A 22,056-nucleotide genomic window follows, 5' to 3' on the forward strand; every position below is an offset into this window, starting at 1 on the left:
TCTCTCTGTTCATCTTAACTAAATGAAACAAGGATAAAGGTAGAATTCATTGAAGTTGCAGTGCTCTACCTAGGGTTTGTTTAGTTTTTTATGTTTTCAGCTGTTTGAAGAGGATCCCTGAGACTTTCATGCCCTATCCAATGCCTCACCAGTCTAAAATCTCTTCACCTCACTCAATTTGAAGTACTAAACCATTTTCCTACCTCGCCCCATAGAGATCTCTGCAAGACTGTGTCCATTTCCTGGACCCAAATCTGCCTTTCACATTTGAGCCAGCAAACCAAAATTAAATTCAATCAAACTTCTCAGAGCACATACCTAGCCTAAAATTAGTCTTTACTTTAGTCATCTCAAGCTCTATTGACCATCTTCTTCTGAGATTCACAAGGAGAGAGCCCTCTCCCACCCTGGTAGGGCTAGCTACTAGGTTAAGCATGGTTTGATGTTACCCTAGATCCTGCCTTTCTCAGCCTGAGGTAGATTTAGGCCCTAACATATTAGCGACTCCACTGGGGGGAAAGTTTTTTAACATTGTTTTGCTTTGTAGACTACAGACGGAGCTTGAAGTTAGCCAGGTAGCCTTCAAAATTCTCTTTCTTTGCATTAGCGAAAGTAGATGAATGTTGCTTCAGTCAATCTCCGGTCTAGTTTATAAACTGAACATTTGATCTAAACAATTACCCCAGTATCATTAAGCAATTCTATACTTTGGATGATGAGTTTAGAATTTGATAGGCTGAACAAGTTGATAATGTCCATTTTATTTTTGGGAATAATTCAACACACTTGCTTCCAGACGATACACCAAGGCCAATCCTGATCTTGATCCTCCTCCTATGTATGAAAATCCAAATCTCGTCCCAAGAATTCTCCGACAAGAAAGATCTGTGATTCCTGTGTTCCAATCTCATTCATGTCCCGTTGTTTTTTAATATCTTGAAGATCTTGAGTTTGATGAATGTTTTGATCTGTCGTTGTTTGAAACTAGATCTAAAAGTGTTATTGGTTCTACTGTCCTAAATCCAGAGTTTGTTAAAGATCTTGAAACTGAAAGGGCGAATAGATCAATTGACAGTTACATCTTGAATATTCAAACTTCCATTGTGGCTTCAAACATTTCTGAGTTCTTAGAATCTGCATCTGCAACTCTTACTTCATCTGCAATTGCATCTAGTTAAAAAATTCCTACCGAACCTCCTTTCATTCCCACCATTCCCATGCAGCCCACTATATCAGATTAGAGACCTCCTATCTCATCTCCTCCATCAACCCCATCAACACCTCAAACATCTCGTATTTCCTCGCCTCCTTCGACACCTCATACACCAATTACATCGTCAGCTGTTGTTATTGTTCTGACTCCTTCTACATCCCCAAGGCCAGTTGTAAATCCACCTAGAGCAATGGTTGCCCGATATGCAACCCTTGTGTTGCTGCAAAACTTGCATGCCATGCTCGCTGACTACCAAAGAAAAATCTCATGGTTTGATGGTAGTCCTAAAAGTATTACAGCTCAACAGCATGTGGATAGGATGACAAATTTCTTTGACCTTCATGAGATTGATGCCAAAAATGTGACTATGAGAGTATTTGTGCAAACTTTTGGAGGTGAAGTGCGGAAGTGTTTCAGAGCTTTGCCGACTGCGAGTATCACTACATTGGCTGCTCTTCAGAGACAATTCTTGTATTTCTGGGAGGTAAAGAAGAACCCTCTTCAAATTCTTTTTGAATATGAGAACATCAAGAGGAATGTTGGTGAGAGTGTCCAAGATTATTGTGTCAGATTCAACACTGTTTACAATGCAATTCCTGCTGATATAAAGCCACCTATGGGGCTGGCTTTGATTAAATTTCCTGATGGATTCGATCCCGACATGGCATATCAATTGAGAGAAAGAGATCCGGCCACATTGGAGGACATGCAGAAAATTGCAGTCAGCGTTGAGGCAAATCTACTTGCCAAGAGAGCTAGAGAAAATGCTGAAAACAAGGTCACCATAAAAGAGGAAGCTTCTTCCTCCGATCATTTGCTTCGCAAGATCGAGAAAATTTTTGATAGGCTCACAATTGCTGATAAGCCTGAAGAACAAGTCAGAAATCCAAACTTCCGTGGTCAGCAGCAACCACAATTCAGAATCAAGCAACGAGAACAGAGAGCACAAGACCAAGCATCACAACAGCAAGTAAAGACACCCCTACAGCAGAATTTTGTACATGGTCCAGAATCAGATCATGATGAGAACATAGTTGGTGAGGAGAATAATTTCTTTACACCTGATGATCTGCCCATTTATATCACTGAAGATGAAGAGTATTTAGAAAGCCCAGCTGTACAAAAATATGAAGATTTCATCTTGGAAAATGAAATAATTCTTGAAGAAAAGTCTAATGAATATCAGAGGGGATACATGAATGCTTTTACAACCCAACAACGAAAATATTCACTCAGGAGTAGAGAAGTTCCCATCAATCCAATTCAGAAGAGGAAGGAAGTGTCACTGCGAAAGAATGATTCTCCAATCGTGGAGAGAAAGGGAAAGGAGATAGCTGATCCTACCACAAGCAAAACACAATCAGCAAATGAAAGATCAAATCAACCAATTGTATCAAAGGAAAAGATTGAAAAGAAGGATTCTCCAGTCAAAGAGGTAGAGAAAACATCATCCTTTAGTTTAGAAAATGAAATTGCTAAGTTAAAAGTGTCAATTCCTTTGACTGAATTAATGAAGAACAACAGTTATAAAGGTCATGTGTCTAAGATTTTTAATTTGGGTCCATTATCTGATATGGTAAATGTGGAGGATGATTAGCCCGAACTTATGTTTGGGCCAGCATTAGAAGGTCAGTCTAAGGATAGTGATGTAGCTCCATTTTACATCAGCCTTAGATTGCATGATTATGTATTGCACAATGCCATGTTTGATTTAGGAGCCTCTCATAATCTCATGCCTAAAGAAATCATAGAAAAATTGGGTTTAGATATCACTCACAAGTACCATGATCTATATTCCTTTGTTTTTGGTAGGGTCAGATGCATTGGGCTTATCAAAGATTTGGTTGTCACCTTAGATCAGATTCTGGCGAAGAATGTTTTGATGGATGTGGTTGTGGCAGATATTCCTCCTACATTTGGTATGCTTCTTTCCAGATCTTGTGTAGCAAAACTCAAAGGGACATTGCAGCTTGATTTCTCCTATGCTACTATTCCCGTGTTTGGTCAGTTGAGGAAATTATACCATGAGAAAAATATGAAGTACATGATCACTAGCAAGGAGAAACCTCTAAATCATCCAATCAATCATGTACATACTGATTTAGAATCTTTTGTTCTATATTCTGATAGTTTTAATGATGTAAATAGCCAAGTAGTTGAAGTAGAAGATATTCCAGAGATCACTAAAAATTTCAGAGCTGTACTAGATCAAGAAAGACAAAATCTTGATAGTACTGTTGAGTAATCAGCCTTCCGACAACAGAAAAAACTTGATAGACAACAAGCAAAAGAAGAAGAGCAAACAAAATTTCAGCACTTGGAGGATGAAGCCGGTTTGTGGAGCATGGATTTTGGTGGCGCAGTAGGTAGGGAAGGTTTTGGAATTGGAATTTGGATACACAGACCTGCATTTCTTCCAAACAAAGTGCCAAGTAATGTAAGGGTTTTTTCATATAAATTTTCTTTTGATTGTTCAAATAATGAGGCTGAATATAAAGCTTTAATTGTTGGTTTGAAAATCCTTAAGAAGTTAAATGCTAAAAGAATTTCAATATATGGTGACTCCAAGTTAGTTATCAAGAAAGTGAAAGGTGAATACCAAGCTAAGCATCCTCGCATGTGGGCTTATCGTAATGCGGTATTAGATATTTTGAGATTGTTTCCAGACTACACTTTGACATGTGTCCCTCGTGTATAGAATGTTATTGTAGATTCTCTTGCAACAACTGCAAGTAATTTGAAAATTCTGATGAATTCAAACAATAAGTTTGAAATTCATGTGAAACATCACCCTACTGTCCCTGATAATCAAAGATATTGGCAGGTGTTTCAAGATGATAAAGAGATCGAAGAATTTCTGCAAAATGAAGGAAAATACAAAGACACTTCTATAGATGGAGAGCATGATGATGGTGAAGTGGATATGGAAGTAAATCAGATGGAAGTTTTGCAACTCAAGGACAATGTCATTCCTAAAGGTCTAATACCTTTAGAGGAGTTGTTTGATCAAGATGATGTAGCCCGGAAACCGAGCTTGGTACCAACTGAGAAAGGAGTTGAGGATGTAAACATTGGATCAACAGAAAATCCTAAAATGGTCAAGTTATCAAAGGCCTTGCCTCCACAGGTAAAGGAAAAATACATTAGTTTATTATCTTCATTTACTGATGTATTTGCATGGGACTATTCATATTTGAAGGCATATGATAAGAGTATAATTCAGCACATCATCCCGATCAAGCCAAATCAAAAGCCTTTTCGACAAAAGCTATGAAGGATAAATCCAAAGTTGCTGCCCTCAATAGAGAAGGAATTGAATCGATTGTACAAAGCTGGTATAATCGTTCCCATAAGATTTTCAGATTGGATTTCTAATTTGGTGCCCGTGCGCAAGAAAACAGGTGAGATTCGATTATGTATTGATTTCAGAAATCTGAATAAAGTTTCTTTGAAAGATAGCTATCCATTTCCCAATATGGATCACATACTTCAAAGAGTAGTTGGAGCATCCTGCATGTTGCTACTCAATGGGTATTCCGATTATAACCAAATTCTGGTCCATGAGGATGACAGAGACAAAACAGCGTTCACCACTCTGTGGGGAACTTTCCATTATGCCAAGATGCCATTCGGATTGAAGAATGTTGGTGCAACCTTCATCGAGCTATGGATATCACATTTTCAAATGAGAAAGATGTATTTTTAGTTGTTTATCTTGATGATTTGACAGTTTTTTCTAATTCAGATGAAGAGCACATTTATCATTTGAAGATTGTATTTCAGCGGTGTAGAAAGTATGGTATATTTCTCAATCCAAAGAAGAGCTTTTTTGCCATGGATGAAGGCAAGCTTCTCGGTCATATCATATCCAAGGAGGGCATCCGCATTGATCCAGCTCGAGTGGAAGCCATTCAGAAGATTGATTTTCCACGAAGTAAAAAGGAGATCCAAGCATTCAATGGTAAGATGAATTTCTTACGTCGTTTTGTGTCAAATCTTGCAGAACATTTAAGAGAAATCACAAACATGTTAAGGAAAGATAGTGTAGTGAAGTGGACCGAGGAACCCATCAAGTCTTTCAATTTGGTAAAGTTAGCCCTTTCTTCAGCTCCAATTTTGATAAGCTCGGATTATTCCCAAGATTTTATTTTGTTTTCATTTGCTTCAAATCATACTATGGCAGTGGTCTTAATGCAGAAAAGAGACCAGCTTGAGAAACCAATTGCTTTTTTTAGCAGAACAATAAGGGATGCAGCTTTAAAGTACAATATTATTGAAAAGCAAGCTCTTTCTTTGGTAAAGGTATTGAAAGATTTTTGAGTTTATATTCTGCATTCTCACATCCTTGCTTATGTCCCTAACGCTGTTGTTAGAGATGTCTTAGTGAAAATAGATCCCGAAGGGAGACGAGTTAAATGGATCACATCTTTGTTAGAATATGATGTGGAGATCAAACCAACAAAGATCATCAAAGGATAGGGGCTGGCCAAACTGATGGCGAAATATAATTTGCATGCCTTGGACATAAATCTCATTGTTGGTATGTCCAAAGAAGATGAGGAAATTTCACTTGTTCAGGTATCTTAAATGTTTCTTCTTTCTCCTTGGTACTCAAATATTGTTTATGTGCTCCAACATCTTTCACCGCCACCTGGAATGGATAAAAAAAAGTAGGACCCTGAAGTTAAAGGCTACCAAGTTCTATATAATAAATAATGCACTCTATTGGAAAGATCTCAGTGGTGTCTTGCTGAATTGTTTGGTTGAAGAAGAAGCAAAACAGGTCACAGATGATTTTCACAAAGGAGATTGTGGAGGTAATCTATTTTGGAAGACAACAGCCAATAAAATTTTGAGAGTGGTATATTATTGGCCAACCCTCTTTTCTGATGCATACAAAACTGTTACAAGCTGCCACAAATGTCAGATTTTTCAAGGTAAGAGAAAATTACAGCCTTTTCCACTTAAACAAGTTGAAGTAAGTGCTCCGTTTCAGCAGTGGGGTTTATATTTCATTGGTGAGATCCATCCTACTTCTTCAACATAGCATAAATGGATCCTTACAGCGACATACTACTTCACTAAATGGATTGAGGTGATTCCTACTCGGCAGGCCACTGATTCGGTAATAATTTAGTTTCTTGAGAACAATATTTTTTCATGATTTGGTTGTCCTAATAAGCTGATTACAAATAATGCAGCAACTTTTAAATCTAAAACATGATTGATTTTTGCAATAAATATCAAATTACCTTGGGGCACTCTACTGCATATTATCCACAAGGTAATGGATTGGCGGAATCCTCGAATAAATCATTAGTCAATATTATCAAAAAGCTGCTGGAAACAAACAAGAAGAGTTGGCACAAGAAATTGGTCAATGCACTATGGGCGGATAGAGTAAGTAAAAAAAATCAATAGGCATGTCCCCTTTCGAGATCATGTATGGTGTTGACACAGTTTTCCCTACATCTCTCGCAGTCCCGGTTGTTAAACTTTTGCAGGAAGCTGGCAACGAGGAAGATCATTTGCAGTGAAGAATCAATCAAATGATCCATTTACAGCAGACTAGAGAGGAGGTTTTTTAGAATACCTTCAAGCTACAAGAGAGAATCAAGAAAATATATGATTGAAAGGCAAAGGCGGACAAGTTTCAAATTGAAGACATAGTGCTGAAATGGGATGCCCGAAACAAAGACAAAGGCAAGCACGGCAAGTTCGACCAACCTGTGGAAAGGACCTTTCAAAATTTCTGCATATCAAGGTCAAAATGCATTCTTGCTGAAAGAAATGGATGGAGAAGATTGTTCAGGTGGGCCGATCAATGGTCGGTTGCTGAAACGATACCATCTTTGAAATATTTTCTGCTTTCATATGTATCATTGTACATACTGTTTTATTTCCTTCATTGCAGGTGTTTACTGTTATCATTCATTCAGTTTTGGGCCCGAAGTGAAGGCTTTAAAACTGAAGGTTTGATTTTAGTTTTGGTTTGGATTGTTTGAGTCAAGTTTCAGTTGATTTCAGTCTTGAAATTGAGTTAGTTTTGAGTCATATTTCAGTCCTGAAATTGAGTCAAGATATTGGTTTTGGTTTGTCGAAGTTATTAACTCCATAGCCCAATGGAAGAAGGCATTGTCTGCTTTCCAGAGATCTGTAGTTCTTGGCACCTCCAAGGTGCTACCATCCTTATTGGAGCCAATGTTAGTGTTGGTATCTTCATCCCTCCATCAATGATCAAATTCTCTTGTTGCATTGCATGTTAGGTGTCTCATCTGATCATCTGCATTCCATTAGGATCATGGATCATCTGATGGTAGTGGCATATTATAAATTTTCCCTCATGTTCTTTACCTACTAGCCCATTTTCATACATTTAGGTCATTTGCAGTCATTTTTTGTCCTTAAATCTGCAAAAGTCATTTTTAGGGTTTTAGGTTTCATTAGGTCTAGGGTTTCGTTAATAAGGTCTTGTAAAAGCTCAAAACGATCAATAGGCGCATGAGGAGGTCAAATAAAGTCTCAGCAACAATAATTTCAATAATCACATGAAAAACAAAGCTTTTTATGTTTTATGTACAAAACTTTATGTAAGTTCATGTTTTCTATATGTAATAATTTCAAGAGGCAGCCCTGGTCACCTTGCCAAGCCTCTGCACTCAAATTCATGCAAGAGAAACAAAATGTCAAAGCATTTAGTCCATCAAAGGCAAAAAATAAGACAAACTGCCCAAAACAGAGCTTGAAAAAGCAGGTGAAAGTCAAACATTAGCAAAGTGGGTTTTCATAAGTGAAAAATTAAAACTATTGGTATATAAAGTTTCTAAATGTCAAAGGAAGCTCATTTGTGTCCAAAACTGAATGAGAGAAAGTGCAAGCTGCGTTTTCGAAGCATAAGAGTGATTTTTCATTCAAAACAGTGAAAATTTGAAGCACGACGCACCTGGGTCAAGGCGTTGTGCACCTAGCCTGCGCGGCACACACAGAGCGTAGACTACGTTGAAATTTATAACTAGCGCGATACACCATAGAGGTGTAGCGCACCTGTGAGTGGGCGGAGTGCACCAGTTTCCAAACCACGAAATTCATCCAAATCTTCCTCCAAGCTTCAAAATCGCTAATTATTCATCTCACAAGTAAGTCAACACCTCCATATGGCCAATGCATGAGTTTGCTTTAGTGTTTATGGTGTTTCAATAGGGAAATAATTAAACCCTAGTTCCTTGCATAGTTTGTTGAAAAAACTGCCTAGGGTTTGCAAATCATTGTTTTTGTTGTCTAAAACCCACCCCTACCATTTTCACTCCCTCACTACATTTTATTCACCTCTTTTATCCTTCCATTTTCCACTTACATATACCTATTCCCCTTATCCCTAAAACCAATAACCCTAATCCCTACCTTCACTTATCCATAAACTCTAATATCATTTCCCAAACCCTTCCATTTCCACTAACCCTACAAGCAGCATCCCAAACCCCCTCATACACAGTCCCTATCATCAATCCCTATCTTTTAGTAGCAAATACCTATTGTCAATCTAAAATCTCTTCATACTCATCTAAGAAAACTCAAGCATTGGAAAACATGGAGTCAGATTCTTCTTATGACATAAATGAGGAAACAGTCAATGACTCCTCCAAAGAAATTCATGCACCAAGGAGACCTCACAAGAGTGGGAAACATAACCAGGAGGAGCCTACTTCAATTACTGAGTTGTTGGCCTACCCTCTTGCTGTGACATGCTTCCACCATCAATCTTGTTACCAATTTTGTGAGATGGTGGAAAGAGTCAAATACCACCATGACCTTTCCAGACTCTTTGTGCTCCATCTTCACAATGACCAGGTCAATTTTTCAGGTATGACATTCACCTTGACTCTTGAGACTATAGCTCAAGCAACCGATATTCCAAATGTAGGTGAACAGTGGAATAAGTGGCAGCAGGTGGATAGAGATCATTATGAACCTTATATCAAGGCTGGTTTTCATAGGCATGTCAGTAGGGTCTTCCCTTTCAGGTACCTACAAGACACATATGCTCCCCTTATGAAACTCATAATCAAATATTTCAGCTGTGAAGGCAGATTTTCTCGCCTGTACACCTATCATATCAGATTGTTGATGCATTTTACTAGGGTGAGGATGATGAACCTCCCCTATTTCATTTGCCGGAATATTGAGAAAATGAACACACTGGTGCAAAGGGAGCCTCCTCATTAGCAGTATAACATCATCTATCACTTTTCATCGATCAAGATTGTGGTTTTGCATCAGCTTAGTTTACTGAATGTTTCATGGGAGGATTTCATTTCACATGAGGTCTTTACTGGTCCTCAAGTGCCCCATCAGTTTTTCATGAGGCAGGAGAGCCTTGACATCAGCAAGAGGTGCATGAAACACAAACCACGAGTATGCCAGTTTTTGTCACTTACCAAAAGGGCACCAGGAGATTGTTTGCAACAACAAAATGAGTACTATCTCCACCCGGGGTGGAAGGGGTCTCGTTTCCTCCAACAACAGAGCAGGTATAGGACAAGGGTAAGCAGCCATTACATGATGAGGGACCTTCAGGAGGTCAAGAGGCAGATTTCATTCTTATTCAGGATGATGACACTGATTTGAGCTCAAAGCTCAAGGAGATCATCCGGGAGCAGCAAGATAACATTCATGATTTGTCTCTCAACCTGGAAAGAACCAAGTGGATAATCAACTATCTGGAGCAGAGGAACAAACAGTTAGAGGATCAGAAAACCATCTTGGAGCTCCAAAACATAAGGGAAAACCGACAAGTTGCCAAGAGAAAGAAAGCCAAGTTGACACCACTTGAACAAGAAATTGAATCTGATCATGAATCTTAGCTTGAGAGGAAAAACATGCACTTGGAAAAGATGCTGGAGAAGGCTAACAGAGAAAAAAATATGTTGAGGCACATGGCCTACCATTACTTGGTGAGAAACAAAGCTTGCAAAGTGAGAATTAGGGCTTTGAAGTCCAAGTTGAGGAAAGCATTGAGGAAAAGAAAAGAGCCAGACAAACTCCAGATCTTGGTTGAGGCTTCCTAGGCCCAACACAACACTTAATGAAGGAAATTCAGCCCATATATCAAGAAATTTGGGATACTTTTTGCATATTTTGAATTTTTGGAGTAAAAAATAGGGTTTTCTGCCTGGTGCGCCGCGCGCTTTTGCTAGGTGTTAACAGGAAAAGTGTCTACTCAGAACGACCCTATCCCACTAAGGTGTGACAGTGACCTTAGAAACAAACAGAGAAAACTACTTTTGTATTCTTCTTTATGAACTATAAACGAAGAGGAATAGGATGAACCAACCTGTGTCTTGCGCTAGTCCTTTGATCCAATCTCTCTCCTCTTTGACAGCTTCCAGCTACCTGTTCCCTTACTTGCCCAGCTTCACCAAGTTCCTGTAAGATCACAGAAGAAGAAAACTACACAAAGACATGGATTTATATTCATAAATAGCTTAGGATCAGATTTAAGCTAAACATACAAATGTAACAAACATCAATGATACACAAGCATGTAGGAGAAACTCAAATATTTTTATTGATATAACAAGAAGATCCAAGAGGAGTTACAACCGATGATTCCTGATCCAACATCAACCTCCCAGCAAAGGAGTCCCCTCTTCACCTCCAACAAAGCACAAATCACCCAATACTCTGATATCTATCTCAAAACCAACAACAATTCTTTGCAATGTTTAAAATTCAAGCCTCTGGATCTCTGGGATGAGGGATCCATATATAGATGTATGAAAAGAGGATGAGTCAGCTTATGATTTGACTAGTGGCTTCTCTCTGTCAGTTCTTGCTTCCACTTGGAGACTGAGAGCCTCTTACTCATCCTTGGTCGAACTCAGTGAGGCAAGTGTCATTGGGGAAGATTCTGGAAGCTTCCATTGTTTGTCCACCTCGCGGAATGACACTACCATTTGTCATTTCCCGCTCAACGCACCCTCGTAGTGCATTTAGGTGCATTGCAACACACCTAGCTAGTGTACTTGGGTGCTATGCAATGCAACTAGCTAGTGGAGCGACTGAAATGATCCTGATTTGACTGATTCTAAGCCGTTTCTGGTGGAGAACTTCTGGGAGAGGTTGTAATTTGTTGACCTTGTTCCTTTAGGGGCCAGAACAACACTTTTAGGGACTTAGGATCCCTTGGTTTATGGACATTTCATGCTTAGAGCTGTAAGGCACAAAAATGTCTATAACAGTTGCCCCCTAAAGTATGAGGCCGTTTATCAGGTGAAATTCTTTACTAGGAGGATCCGAAGTTCTTTCAATGATGGGAGGAGACCTGTAATGAGATACAATACAATACATTATCTTCATACTATTTTCATGATCTAGCTAAGGCGGGCATTTCCATGCTCAGCTTTATAAATTCATTTTCATGTACATAGGACAAACAATCATCTGATGGTACACTGATGATTCTGATAGAGCCATCATCCTTTTGGTAGGATGATTATCTGTGCTGCAGTGTTGTACATTTCAATGTCTTTATTTTCCTGAATATATATCGCAACCCAGATGGATGAAACTAGATCCGGGGTCTTCAATCTCGTCCGATCTTCACTCGAAGTAAAAGTCGATCCATGTGAAAAATGTTTTGAAGTCGAACATGGAAAGACATCGCTTGATTACCAGTCAATGATGTAAATTGTTAACAAGCGTGAGAGGAATCACCGATAATGATGATGACCCTCAAGGTACTACAGTACAATTCACGTGGTGTGAATAAAGGACTTGGCGTCGAACACCACACAAAATCTTTCGGTCGAAGGTCATTGATGTATACCTGTTGTGGGGAAAAATGCCTATGCAGGACGATCCTATCCACCTAAGGTGTGACGGTGCCTTAGCAACAAACAGAAACAGCTATTCTAGTATTCTTCCTTTATGAAATGAAAATGAAGAGAGATAGATGGACTAACCGGTGTCTTATGTTTGTCCTTCGATCTGATTTCTCTTCTCTTTGAGAGTTCCTAGCTACTCGCCTTCTCGCTCGCCCAGCTTCAACAGGTTTCTGCAAGATCACAAGAAAGGAACACTACATAAGACATAGATTCATATTCATAACTAGTTCAGGATTAGAAATAAACGAAATACACTAATGCAATCATACATCAAAGACACATCAGTATATAGGAGAAACCAAGATAGCTTTATTGATGAATAACAAGGTTCAGGAGGAGATACAACCAAGAGAGTTCCAATCCAACATCTCCTTCCTAGCAAATGAAATTCCTATCTTCAACTCCCTTCAAAGCATTAAGCACCCAATGATCTCAATCTCAAACCAGCAGCAATTCTTTGCAATAACCAAATTCCAGCCTCTAGATCTCATGGAGAAGAGATCTATATATAGATGTTTGGAGTGAGGATGAGTCAGCTTGTGATCTGACTAGTGTCCTCTCCCTCTGTCAGTTCTTACTTCCACTTGGAGACTAAGAGCCTCTTACTCATTACTTAGTCGAACTCATCAAGGCAAGTGTCATGGAGGAAGATTCTGGAAGCTTCCACAGTCTTGACACCATTCACAAGAGACCCTGACATTTGTCATTTCCCGCTCAGCGCACCCTCGTAGTGCTTCTACCTGCATTGCAATGAAACTAGCCAGTGTAACCTCTGCATTTCAACTCAGGCAGCTAGTGGAGCTTCTAAATTGATCCTGAATTGACTTGTTTTTGAGTAGTTTCTGGTGGAGAACTTCTGTGAATTGCTGTGGTTTGTTAGCCTTGTTCCTCTAGGGGTAGGAACAACATGTTTAGGGTCTTTTGATCCTTTGGATTATGGGCATTTCATGCTTAGGCACAAAAATGTCTATACGAGTTGCCCCCTAAAGTATGAGGTCGTTTATCGGGCGAAATGCTTTATTAGGAGGATCCGAAGTTCATTCAATGCTGGGAGGAGACCTGTAATACAATACAATACAATACATTATTTTCATACCTTTTTCATGATCTAGCCGAGGCGGGCATTCCCATGCTCAGATTTATAAATTCATTTTCATGTACATATAACAGACAATCGTCTGATGATAGACTGATGATTCTGATAGAGCCATCATCCTTTTGGTAGGATGATTATCTGTGCTGTAAAGCTGTACATTTCCATGTCTTTATTTTCTGAATATATATCGCAGCCTGGATGGATGAAACTAGATCCAGGGTCTTCAATCTCGTCCGATCTTCACTCTAAGTACAAGTCGATCCATGTGAGAATTGCTCTGAAGTCGAACATGGAAGGACATCGCTTGATTACCAGTCAATGATGTAAACTGTTAACAAGCGCGAGAGGAATCACCAATAATGATGATGACCCTCAAGGTACTGCAGTACAATTCACGTGGTGTGAATAGAGGATTTGGCGTCGAACACCACGCAAAATCTTTCGGTCGAAGGTCATTGATGTATACCTGTCGCCGGAAGTGAGAAACTTGCCATTGAGGCATGCAAGCTTCAAAGTACTGAAGGGGGTGTTCCTAGATCAACTTCTTGGATAATGAGCTGATGTCGACAAGAAGCGATCCGTCAAAGGAGGGCCTTAATGAATCCCACATCGATGACACGGAACGGAGCTAATGATTTTGATGGAGGTGAAAACGATCTGGTGATATATGATTCAGGGTGGCGGTCATGAAAGAGTATAATGTATGGTAGTGGATGGGACACAGGTGACTTCTCTGAACGACTTCTATTGAACATATGGCGACACTGATGCGATGGATCGGTAGCATTACCCCAAATATGGATGGTATGGCGAGATCATGGTGATGTGACCAGTGAATGAAACAACCCAACCCGATTGTGGTATGGAGGAAAAGTGTCATGTTCAAGAGCGACTTGCTACCATCAGAGTTTTCTTGAGTTTCTCCCAATTTTTCCCCAGTCATTGCTAACCAGTACCTCTTTATTTTTGTCAAGCTTGAGGAGGATAACATATGCTTGTTCTATAACTTTCCCTTCGGGCAAGCCCATCGCTATGTTTTAACGAGCCTAGCGATAGGGAAACTCGTTCTCGTCTAAAGACAAGTTTGTCGCCAAGGATAACTCGGTCCTTTTCTTTTTTAGAGAGTCTGAAAAGGCACACAAAGTTAACTCTGAAAGTCCTTTTTCGTCATCTAATCCCTTAAGTCCGAAAAAGCATAAAACAATACAGAAGGGATGAATTTTCGGTAGTTTTAACGAGCCGAATAAAACAAGCGCTCGATCTTTTTGTGCAATAATCCCTCAGGTCCAAAAAGATTAAAATCTAGAGGAGGGATAGCTCTTCCGGTCACTTTAACGAGCTGGAAGGCCAAAACTCGGCTATCTTTTCATATTTTACGAGTCAGATGAAAAGAGCTTAAAGAAGACTCGTCTTTTGAGGAACGAGTGATGAAAAATGGGTAGCAGCTGATTCCAGGGAAGGATTGGAATTTCCAAATCACGGCAGTGTCACAAGGATGGCTAGTGAAATCACTCTTCGCAACTGTTCCTCAAAATGGGTAAACAATCATATGGAGGTGAATGATCGGCTAATGAAAAGTGGAGGTGGTGGGAAAACACGATCAAGGCTTTAATGGCTGATGTCGCTACATTCACGGTGGTTATTTACCGGAATAGTCCATTTTTTAACGAGCTTAAACACGGGTGGGAACATTTGCTCAATCTTATATTTATTTTTTAACGAGCATGAACTATGTGCTAAAACTGCTTGGATCTTGCGTTTATTTTTTAACGAGCATGAACTGTGTGCTAAAACTGCTCGATCTTGCGTTTATTTTTTAATGAGCATGAATTGTGTGCTAAAACTGCTCGATGCGGGTTTATTTTTTAACGAGCTTGAACCCTGCTATAACACTGCTCATGGCGGGTTTATTTTTTAACGAGCTTGAACCCTACAGTAACACTGCTCGTGATAATTTTGCATGCCCCCAGCATAATAACGCAAATCAAGGTGCATGCCCCCCAAGCTTCATTGCATTCAACTTGGTGGTTGGAATGAAGGTTTACCTTTTAGATTTGGAAAGGGGATTGTTTTATTTTTTAATGAGGTTGACACAGTAAAAGAACTATCCTCATGACTCCTTGTTTCATTTTTTAACGAGGTCGACACAGTAAAAGAACTATCCTCATAATCCATTGTATTTATAGTATTTGATAGAAAATCAAAAACTGAAGGATGATAAAGGTCATCTTGAGTGTCTTCTCCACAATCCGGGAGAAGGGAACGATGGTGGGAATCATTCCATGGTGCCCCGTCAACTACCATTGATTGGACAATTCCTTTGTCAGTGACATGCACTTGCGACCAAGGATCTGAAGGGGTACCATATTCTTTAGACCTATCTATCCAAACACTTGATGAGCGTTGATTTGGGTTTGCCCCCCAGGCCAAGAAAATTGATTGCTACAATATTTATATTAGGGCGATGATCCATGCTCACAAAATGTTTAGGAATCTTCTGAATCCATTAGATATAGAAGATTTCATATTGCAGGTTTCCACTGTGGCCACTTCCGCCAGCTTACTCGGAGGAAGCAGGGAAAAAGTACCCATTAAGGCAGGGTCTTTTAAGAGGCCTACTCCAATATTTTGAAGCGAATGATTGTTTCCATGGATCATTGGAATGCTTCCCGTAACTTGTGAACTGTTGGGGAGAAATGTTTGTTGGTCGACGATTGTAATTCCTCCTTGGAAGGGAAATGAAATCTTCCTAAAATAGGTTGACACAACAGCAGCCATAGCATATATCCAGGGCCTTCCCAGTAGGATGTTGTAATCGAGGTTTCCATCGATTACTTCAACATCAACTTCTACTGTTTTTCCCCCCAGTTCAACTTGCAAGTTACTTAAAATCCTGTATGGAGTGTATGATCGTCCATCAAATTCTTTTAACGTCATTGACGATCTCAACAAGGGTGGTGAGCCTAAATTTTTCCAGCAACTCATCGACATAATACATGTAGATGCCCCCTCATCAATAATTATTCGATGAACAGTTTTGTTGAGGGCTTTCACTTGAATAAGGAAAGCTAGTTGAGCTGGTAACTGAGGGTCATATCCTTTATGATCAAAGGCCACAAGATTGGAATCCATTGGGTCAATCCCACCTATTGCTGATAATAAAGCTTGCTCTTGGGAGGGGCAATTCTGCGGTACCTCAAGTGTCGACATAGCGGACGGCGATTGGGTCAGGTCCTCTACTATATTATAATTCTGTGCTACTTTGGCACGAGGATTAAATGTCGATTTGTGTACTACTCCCTTTGGTGACTTTATCATTGGTTCAAGAATGATGGGTGGCACAACTTCGGTCAAAGTTGTCGTCGAACTACTAGGTTGTTCATTAGCCTTGTTATTTGACAGCTGTGGATTCCCGTAATCTTTATTCCTTGTCAAAGCATCATTTTGTTGCTTTGAGACAGAACACATAAGCACTTGGGATCGGGAAGTATTTTGATTAGCAACCAGTTTGGTTCCCGGGTTTGGAAACGAATCAGTCAATACTGCTGAGGGTTTTTAACTCTTAAAGAGTTTCTTAACTTCAGCTATATGTGGACAATCTCTCGTCCAATGATCCTCATCGCATATATGACACCCCGCAGGGGGTTTCCTTTTTCTCCCTTTCTTTTTCTTCTTGCCCCCCGGTTGCTTCAGTTGTTTTCCCTTGTCGGTCGGCACAGCATTTAATTCCGAGGCAAGAAGTTCCTCATTTGCATTTTGACTGGAAATCTTACGGGCTTTTTTAGATGTAGCCTTTGTCGATTTCGTGTCTGTCGTGCCAATCACGCCATCGCCGGCGTGAGAGTCATTGTTTGATTTAGGAGGAGGAGGAATTGAGAATTCCGGTCTAGGGGCGTCAGGTATTTTGTCATAGAGCGTGCCAGACTGAGTATAGACCAAGTCCAGATATTGCGCACGAGCGATGACTTGCTCTTCCATTACGACTCCCCCCTTTTCCACATCTTCCGTCATTGTAGGAAGTAAGGACTTGATAAACCATTCAACTAATAGCTGATCAGGAACGTACGTTTTTACCATCCTACGATGACGTTGCCACTCATGTATATGATCAGATATGTGAGTGGCCGTTGTCTGTTTGAAGTTGGTTAGGAGTTCCGTTCCCATTTCATACCTTATCGGTAATTGAAAATGGGTTAAGAAAGTCGTGGCTAAGGTACTGAAGTTGTCGAACGAAGCTCTAGGCAATTCAATATACCATTTTGCCGCTGGAACCGTTAACGTCCTCTGAAAAAGGCGAAGCCTTATCGAATCGTCGTTTAGGGTGTTTGATGAACACCATAGATGAAATGTCATCACGTGATTCGATGGATCTTCACCTGGATTTGCATTAAATTTAGGAATATTTGACGGAAGTTTATGTGGAATCGCTGGCCACCAAGGGGCATAAGCAATTGGATCATTCGTCAGCTGGTTTAGATCTGGTAATTCTAGAGTTGCTACAAAGGGCAACTTTTGATTCAGGTTAGGCGAAGCATACCCAGGATAAGATGGAATCGCCTGAACAGTGGGTCTTTGCATACCAGCATAATGTTGGCAACTTTGACAAGGTTGATGGGCATAACCACTATAATATGGTTGCCCATTACTTACAAAGACTTGTTGCTCAGGTACTTGATATGATTGCTGGAATGGCGGTTGTTGAGATTGAACCAGCCCTGGTTGTTGGACCATTTGCTGTTGTCCAATACTGGATGATTGACCAAGATGAGGAGTCATAGTACTTGTTTGAGCCTGAGTCGCTCCAGATAAGGAGTCACTAACCTGAGGTTGTGATTGAGTCGTTGACACAAGAGGTTGTCGTATTGCAACCTCAGAAACTTGGGGTTGACATACAACAGGTAGCGCTTGTACTTGCGACGCAGTCACCATAGCAGGTATAGTGGGAATATTCGACACAGGGTGGACTGGTTGCGTTGAATATACAACCCTTGGTTGCTGAGGCAGTGTTGGTACCCAACCGCTGGATGTAATTCCAGTTTGACTTGAACTTTGTTGTAAACTCTCATATGGTTGTTCTCTGGGAGGGAACAATGAAAAAGCATACTGCCCTCCATATGGTGGCAATCCAGTACTTAAAGGGTAGATTGGCCTTTGAAGACACATTGGATCAATTTGTTGAGTTTCAACATAAGAAATACCAGATGATAATCCGGATGAAGAAATAGGAACTAACCATGTCGTCGAAGCAGTCCCTGGTGGGACCCCAGCTTGTTGTTGATAACTTGCCGGGATAGATGGTATACCATTGAACATCGTTGGAGTAGCAGTAGGAGGTTGTGCCACTGCTGTGTCGGATGACACAGTCCTAGATGTCGATGGTTGTTCAGACATATCTAGTCTATCCAAAAGATTTCTTAGCGATTCTACAAGAACTTGTGATGAAGGGAGACTAACTTCGAAGATCAACGAGGAAAAGGTGATGATTATTCCGTTTAAAATAAATTTTAACGACGCTTAGACACAACTTGCTTTTTCAATTTTAAAGAGTCGAGAAAAAGCAAAAGATGACTCTAGTCGCCTTCGATGTTTTAACGAGCCCGAAGTGACAAATGCTCGGATGGACTTTTTCCATTATAGAGTCTGAAAAAGGCCAAAAGGAACTGCTCTGGAGTTCTAGGTAGAGGGTGTGCCAAACTTTTCGCAAAACCGCAGAATACTTTTTAAGGTACGGGCGGTCAATCTTCCCGAATGCTGTGTTTAGTGCATTGCGATCAGTAGGGCGGCCGACACGGCTTCCTAAGGATAAAGGTTTTATTCCTATAGGGGTCTCCCAATATATACTCGACGGTACGTGGGAGCACAATCCGTACTAGCGCTATCATCCCTAAGGAGGAATCACCCAACCATCAGCGAGATCGACAGTCACCAGGCTTTACGACGCCAGAACACGTCTCTAGCCTAGACCTCTATGTTGTGCGTTAAGTTACAAAGCGTTGTTAAGTTCATTCAATTTATTTTAGGTTGATCTTTCTTAGAAGTTTGCCTTTTTGGATCACCACGAGATGTATGATACAATTCCTAAATGCAGTCTAAAGATGATAAGCAAGCTTTTATATCTTTTCAACAATGAAAATCCTAGCTGCAAGCGGAAAAGGAAGACACAAACTTTTCTCAAAGAGCATAGAGCACACTGTAATGCACTTTTCCCTAAATCAAAGCATGCAAACTATCAAAATGAAAATGCACAAATGCATGTATTTCTTTTCGCTTTCTTAATATTCATGCCTAAAAAGAAAGCTGTTGTACAAATTTGAATTCGATTTCAAGTGAAAACATAAAAAAGTTCCTTTTTCAAAATCAAAAAGATGATTACGACACTTTATGATTTACTTGTTTCGACACTAGAAATGCATAAATTCAAACCAAATGACAAAAGTAGAAGCTCAATCAACTGTGAACAACAAACAAACTCACTCCTAAGATCAAAACGACACTTACGACAGGTCTAGATCTAAGGGCGATAGTATGACTATTTTACTTTTGTAATGGGAAACTGCAAATGATGTAAAAAATACACAAAGAACAAATACAGTTTCTTTATACAACTGAGGCGGAATTGAGGCAAAGAAAAGGGGTTTCAGATAGGTACACTGACTGATAATAGGCTGCAAAAAACAGAGATAAAACTGAGCAAAAGGAAGCAGGGAACCACAGTTGCACAAGCCAAAGACTGATCAGTGCACTCCTAACATAAAGGATTTGACATTCAGCATAGGTAGCCTTCACGGGACCTATGTTGAAATGCAGAACCTCTTCACAGAGCCTGCACTGAAGAAACGAGAGTTGTTTCTCTCGGTTCTGGGTCACGGTTTGCTATTTAATCTACAGTTTCAGGCCAAATAAAAGCAACAAGCAAGGTACAATCAAAGGGATGCTTTGGAGAAGGGCTAAGATCTATCACAAAGGATCATCAAATCATTTGTGAGTCCATTGTTCAGATCATAGACAAATCCAGTGATTGGATCAAAGCAGCAGCTGTCTACTTTGCATCTGAGAATAGCAGATGCAGTTCGATTGCTGCTGTTGAGTCTATGAAACAAAAAATGATAGAAACACAAATAAAACGACTAAACAGATCTCCCCAGTGGAGTCACCAATTTGTTGTGGGGAAAAATGCCTATGCAAGACGATCTTATCCACCTAAGGTGTGACAGTGCCTTAGCAACAAACAGAGACAGCTATTCTAGTATTCTTCCTTTATGAAATGAGAATGAAGAGAAATAGATGGACTAACTGGTGTCTTTCGTTTGTCCCTTGATCCGGTTTCTCTTCTCTTTGGGAGTTCCCAGCTACCTGCCTTCTTGCTCGCCCAGCTTCAACAGGTTCCTGCAAGATCACAAGAGAAGAACACTACACAAAGACATAGATTCATATTCATAACTAGTTCGGGATTAGAAATAAACCAAATACACTAATGCAATCATACATCAAAGACACATCAGCATATAGGAGAAAACCAAGATAGCTTTATTGATGAATAACAAGGTTCAAGAGGAGATACAACCAATAGAGGTCCAATCCAGCATCTCCTTCCTAGCAAATGAAATTCCTATCTTCACCTCCCTTCAAAGCATTAAGCACCCAATGATTCCAATCTCAAACCAACAACAATTCTTTGCAATAACAAAATTCCAGCCCCTAGATCTCATGGAGAAGAGATCTATATATAGATGTTTGGAGTGAGGATGAGTCAGCTTGTGATCTGACTAGTGTCCTCTCTCTCTGTCAGTTCTTACTTCCACTTGGAGACTAAGAGCCTCTTACTCATCACTTAGTCGAACTCATCAAGGCAAGTGTCATGGAGGAAGATTCTGGAAGCTTCCACAATCTTGACACCTTTCAAAAGAGACCCTGACATTTGTAATTTCCTGCTTAGTGCACCCTGGTAGTGCTTCTACCTGCGTTGCAATGCAACTAGCCAATGTAACCTCTGCATTTCAACGCAGGCAGCTAGTGGAGCTTTTGAATTGATCCTGAATTGACTTGTTTTTGAGCAGTTTCTGGTGGAGAACTTCTGTGAATTGTTGTGCTTTGTTAGCCTTATTCCTCTAGGGGTAGGAACAACATGTTTAGGGTCTTTGGATCCTTTGGATTATGGACATTTCATGCTTAGGCACAAAAATGTCTATAAAACTTCATAGACCGGTGAATGACATCAGTGCCAAACACATAACTTTGACAAAAGAATCTTATTCTAAAATAACCCCTCTTCCTAGACGGACGGGGTACAGACTAGTCATATTCTCCCGCGGAAACCTACCCTATACCCAAAGTTTTCCTGTCGAAGCAGACCAGGACGCATGCCCCCTGGGTTCCAGTCATATCCTCCCGGATTACTCGCGCTCATTAGTAGGACGGACCGTGGGTTGAGACATTTCTTGAGTGAAGAGACCATTTAGGGATGGTATATGACTATTTACGATGCGTGATCTGGGGAATGAAAGTTGGTCCATGAGCTTGACCATTGTTCCTTCATGCGGAAAACACATTACTCTAAAGAGTGATGAGACGATGGCTCCCATGCAATATATATAGTCTCGTCCAAGGAGTAGGTTATAATCCAACGGTCCTTGAAAGACCATCACGTTCATTTGAACAGTCTTCCCTTTCAATGTTATGGGCACATTGGGGAGGATCCCTCAAGGTCGACTGGTTCCTTTATCGAAGCCTGTCAGATTTCTCATTTCAGGCAAAAGCATTGGCGAACCAAGCGCTTTCCAGGCAATAGAGGAAAGGATACTCACAGATGCCCCCTCATCAATGATAGTGCCAGCCATTACAATTCTGTATATTTGAATGATAAT

The sequence above is a fragment of the Pinus tabuliformis genome, chromosome 1_1, assembly GCF_031772625.1.
Source record: "Pinus tabuliformis cultivar Carrire ecotype Pingquan chromosome 1_1, CPIR1, whole genome shotgun sequence".
NCBI lineage: Eukaryota > Viridiplantae > Streptophyta > Pinopsida > Pinales > Pinaceae > Pinus > Pinus tabuliformis.